This window comes from Thermobia domestica, chromosome 11 (genome assembly GCF_964235325.1).
Source record: "Thermobia domestica chromosome 11, izTheDome1.hap1.1, whole genome shotgun sequence".
NCBI lineage: Eukaryota > Metazoa > Arthropoda > Insecta > Zygentoma > Lepismatidae > Thermobia > Thermobia domestica.
In genome coordinates, this window is record NC_137464.1 from 225,190,084 (window position 1) to 225,196,083 (window position 6,000).

Here is a 6,000-nt window from a genome sequence, read left to right on the forward strand (position 1 = left end):
TTCAGCGATAGAAAAAGAAAAATGTGCGTCTGGGTAACTGAATTCTTTAAAAGGTCTTATTACCCATAGCCAAGAAGTAATGACACTTGCACTCAAGTTCTACTGTAAAGATAGAGTATATGTCTGGAAAGATAATCTGCGCAATCCTTCTCGTGGCACAGAGTAATATCTGTAACCTCAGGATAAATTGTAAGAAACCACGCCAGCACTATAAACGATGCTAAAAGGAGTAGGAGGAAACGGGAGAACCTCGATAAACCCCACGATCACAATACTAGACCACCAAACTCATTGATGGTCAAAGTGTCTCTGCAAATGATCATGTCAATAGAGATACAGACAACAAACATCCTTATTAAATTTTGGTATAATCACCGTTTGCTCCAATTATGCATGCAGTCACTTTGTATGCTTGCAACACGTGCAGAAAATTGATCGGTGTTATTGGATTAGTACTGCCATACTTCTAGAATTATCTGGTTTCTATCCTCATATCTTTTCATCCATTAATGCACCATAAAACCACATTAGGTTGAGATCAGGAGACCATTTAGGCCAGCCCATGCAGATTAGTTTTAATTATTCTTATAGTCATGTCTAGCTTGTTTGGACATATGCACAGCTTTGTTGTTGTGCATGAACACGAACTCCTCTTGATCTGGAAAACTTTCAAGAAGGGATGATAGCAGAGAGTTCTCCAGAATATCAATATAAACCTGGCTGGTCATTCACCCTAGCACTGAAATCAGTTCTCGAAGTGTACCGTAATCCGTTGGAAATGCCCTGTCTGTACCTTGTGACTTATAGAGGATGAGTTTACCTCGTTGATCGAACAGAAATATCATTCCACATAGTTAGATACTAGTATGCCAGTAGAAGTTTAATGTTCTATTGTGCTCATTCCCAGTAGCGTAGCTAGAATTTTTTCCAGAAGGGGCCAATGAAGGGCCCAAGAAAATTTTGAGAGGGTCATCTCCAATGAATGAAAAATTGTACGTGTGTGTGTGTGAATGTTTTCATCTTTGTTGTTCATGATTTTACTCTTTTACAGTGAAAATGTAAGAATTTACTACCTCAAACAACTAGGGTACATTAATACAATTTATTTCTAATATAAGTAAGTAATTATTTAATCATGGCGTTTAAAACAAGTGTGGCTTGTTGATTGAAGTGGGAACAGAGAAATACACTTTTACGAGGTAAAGAAAATAACTTATAGGTTCATGCCTCTACTTAAAAGAGGATCTTTCTATTCTTATGGGCAGCAGCAAACTTATCAACAACTTCATCAAGATCTAACAATCTAAATTCATCAAGAAATCAACTTTGGGTTTCTCTCGTCTTCATACAACTTAATTGTTTTGGGGGGATTTTGTGTTCACATTTGAATATTTCCAGATCACTTCCATAATGCTGGTCCATAGGCTTGACAATGTTGTAATTTAGGAAGCTCTCACTTTTTGGATGTGGAGCGGTGATTGATCTAATGATTTTGCTACGTGATCCAAAGCGTTTTCCCGTCTCAGTGATTGCCTTATCAATATTAGGCAGAAAAATGCCTCTTAGTACATTATCTTTAGAAAATTCGTTTTTTATCTCCAATGAAGGAAGAGATTCATTCAAATTGAATTTGTGATATTTTGAAGGCAAATGTCTAATTCGTTTTCACGAGGAACCCCTATAGCTTATCTGTTTCCGGTTCTGGAATTTCAAGACCATTTTCTTGCATGTTTCCAAACATTCTTGATAAATTTGTTCGAATGTTGTTCGTTGAGAGTCACACGAGAGTATTCTCCAGACTTCATCTTCGACAGCTTTTGAACTAGTTAGTCTACAAGAATCAAACCTTCTGACATGTCTGTATCTACTTGAGATAAGGCGAATCTCAATATTATAGTATGGCAGCAGTCATCTCAAATTTTATCAGCCCGGAAAATTCCCACTTGTGCAGGTCACATTAATTTACCTGATGGAATGATGGAAGTAAATAAATATCATATGTTAGGGATTTGGTTTAATGCCGCATAATAATATCGCATCTAAAACTAAGTAATGAATTTCCCTTTACTTCATGAAAGTTATAAAGTAAACACTCTTTGAAGCAAAAAGAGGAAATGTGTTTTTCTTTTCCCAATATCAAAGGGTGTTAGAACAGACATTTCAATTGGGACTCCTTACACCAAAAGAAGCATAGGTGGCATTTTTCTTTCTTTCCTTTGTTTACCTTCTATGCTTTTAGAATTTGATGTGAATTCAAATACATAAACACTTCACAGTCATACCGAATGGCCAAATCTCAGCGGTAGAACATCAACTTAAGATTCAGAAGATGATGTGATGATACCTCGTGGGTAAATATTTCGCTTGAGGAATTTACCGAAATTCTTCCTCGGCGTCAGTAGGGAAATTTTTATTGCCCTATCGAATCATTTCCCTCTGAGCTTCGAATGTTTCAAAGCCTGAAAATGAATCCAAATGTAGTTGAAGCAACTTAACGCTATTATCCTGTAGTCGATACTAAATTAATATTGTTAGTTTTCAGATTAAATTTGAAGGAGGGCCATTAGTTAGAATATCCTGTTAAAAATTCGTCATCACTGATTTACTATTCTGCATAATTCTTACAATGTAATTTTCTCAGAAATGCTGAAAGCTTAATTTTCTTAGAAATTCATATTTTGACAAAGAACAAATATAAATCTGCGATAAAATTGAGTATTCACTGACTGAATTCACTGTATGGAATATCTGTGGACCAGTCCCACAAACTCCTCATATCTCTCTGATTACTAAACATTAGAAAACGGGATGAAACAATTTGGTCACGGGACTAACTATCACTTTTACACAAAATAGCATTACTGCCGCGACCAAGTTGTATCATTTCGGTATCTTACCTGATGGTTAGTAATCAGGACATTGTAGCACTGGCATTGATAAGCTTCGGAATTTCTCTAGTAGTAGTATTTTTGGGATTAGGGTACAGTTACAATCGTTTAAAACAAAATAGTTCTGAACGATTTATTTTTAAAAATCACTGATTTTTATTACATTTCCCCAGGCTTTAGTTAGTAATATAGGTCCACCAAACGCTGATATCCTTTTCCTTGAAATTCGCTAGTATCGCTAGTTAAGTCATAGCAGAAGGTTTCTACAGAGTTGCCAACGGCTAAGAACGTTAAGACAAAAACATACTAGAGACAAGTCCAGAAGGTAGTCGAGAGGGAGAATCATTATCGGTAGCAAGTACTAGGTGTAGGTAGAATTCAGTATCTTATTTTTCTCAAGCGATCTAGATACGAACAACAGGGAGAATGATTATTGCAGAAACAGGACCTGATAAAAACTTTTCTTCTCTTCTTTTACTGTATATTAAACAAGACGGCTCGATATTAAGATTCTTTGAAAATAATAATAATAATACCAAATTATTTAATGGATGCTATGCATTTGTTCTGTTACCATAATCAATGGAAATTAATTACTTACTGTACGAATTATAATAAGTAGCGTGCGCAGACTTTTTTCGTTCAACGCAAATGTCATGTTTTACTGTAGTGTATGCTTTTTGTAAGCAAGCATCTATATGACTTTCAACATTCAAGTGAATGAGAATGCTGACTCATTTTGCTTTTTTTTCTGATTCTTTGTTGAAAACGAAGAAGATAACCAGATAAGGGCCAGAGGTTAAAATGAACGTTCAGATGGTGAGGTCAATGCATATACGATACAAATTTTGATTAATTAGATCTTGTTGTACTACAAACAAAAGAGCTGCCTGAAGCTTTTTACTCGGACCGCAGACTACTGCAACATACGGTATTCTGCAGTTGGTAACTGCTGTTTCGGTAGTAGTTTCACTTGTGGCGACTATCAACTAGGCGACTTGTGGAGACTCCGTTTGTCGACCTATATCAGTATCACTCTGTATGGGGGGCCACTAGGAGGGCCAAGAATTTGAGCAAGGGGGCCTGGCCCCCCTTGGCCCTCCCCTGGCTCCGCCACTGCTCATTCCAATAGCCTTGCCTTGTACGACTCTTTCAGAAGGGCCTTAGTGGTCGAGCTCAATCAGGCTACTTTTAGACTTTGCCTATGATTTTGTGGTAACATATACAGCCTTGTCCTAAACCTATCTTATCTGGGCGAAGATTTGAGTCATTTAATTCCAAATATTTGCTAAAAGTTCGTCGATGACAACCAAGTGCACTGACGATTTGGGATGCATTCTAGCCTTGTGATACACGAACCATAATTTTATCACATTAAGCTACTGTTAAATTTGACTACCACGTGAACGCGTCATGGCTTTTCCTTTCACACGGGATATACTTGAACCTGAACCCACAAAATTGGAGTGATGTATAAGTTTGGATCAAGGTAAGATCAAAACCCGCTACCAAAATTGAGGAGGTCTCATGCATTCCGCTTGGGGGCAGTACTTTACTCATTGTTCTTAAAATTTTTAAGAGTGTCTATAAAGTCTGTTGGAATTCCAAAAAATCTTAAACGGTGAGACAGATATGAAAACAGAAAAACATGTCTTTCATCATTTCAAAAATACAACGTATCAAAGTAAAATAAATTGTCCCAGGGTCCCGCCAGGGTCATAGACGGGGTCCAACTCAAAATTTATAAATGAAAAATGGGGTTAACTTGCATTTCGTATGAAAGTTGGTGTTAAAAGAAAGAAGATAAATCAAGTCTCGACTCTCTACGATAATCCTGCGCAAAATATCGGTGGGTCAAAATTTCAACACAATCTTCATTGCAAAGTCTATGGCCACTCCTATGAATCTAAAACGGTCAAATAGGTATAAAAACAAAAACACGGGTATATTATTATTTCAAAAGTATAATGATTCAAAGTAAACAATGTTCCAGAGTTCCCCTCAGGGTTCCAGACGAGGTCCAACTCAAAATGTTGAATGGAAAAGGGGTTCAAGTTGAGTATCGTATGAAAGCTGATGTGAAGTGAAAAATGAAACAAGTCTCGACTCTCGATGCTAAGCCTGTGCGAAATGGCGGTGAGTCAAATGTCAACATAAGTGTCCTTGAGAAGTCTATACCTACTCCTATTAATCTGAAACGGTAAGACTGGTGTAAAACAAGCAAGCAAAGAAAAACTAGAATGTTTCAACACGCTTCTGTTGCCATTTTGACCCACCTCCATTTTGCACAGGCTTATCATAGAGAGTCGAGACTTGATTTATCTTCTTTCTTTTAACACCAACTTTCATACGATATGCAAGTTAACCCCCTTTTCCATTTAAAAAATTTGAGTTGGACCCCGTCTATGATCCTGGCGGGACCCTTGGACAATTTATTTTACTTTAATACGTTGTATTTTTGAAATGATGAAAGACACGTTTTTCTGTTTCATATTTGTGTCGCCGTTTAAGATTTTGTGCAGTTGCAACGGACTTTATAGACACTCTTAAAGATTTTAAGAACAATGAGTAAAATGCTGCCCCCAAGCGGATTGATCGGTTTTGATCTTACCTTGACCCAAGCTTTCAGGAAATATATACATCACCCAAACTTTGTAGGTTTAGGTTCAAGTAGATTCCTAGTCAGAATGAATATTTTGGACGATATGCTGTATTAAACATGCAAGATGTTATCGCACCTTCTTCTCTGCAATAATTGTGTAGTGCCCATCACTTTTATCTCCTAAATAAAAGAAAGGGATTTTTATTAAAGGCCACATTGACAATGACCATTTCTCGTGAAGACTGCATATCATAGTTTTGAACCTATTTAATTTTCGTTGTTATTTTATTATTTTTAGGTTTGCATTAATAATTTACTTGAAAATGTATCTCTATAACATATTAAAAAGGCGAAGTAAGAAAATTGATAATTGATTTACTTTTTGAGATGTATATTTCTAGTATATTTCATATTCCTTATATAATTTATTACTTTTCACAGCAAGACCATGAGGCGCTCTTAATGAATCTGGGAGATTGCAAGTTCCCTATCTTGCCCTAAATAAAAGAA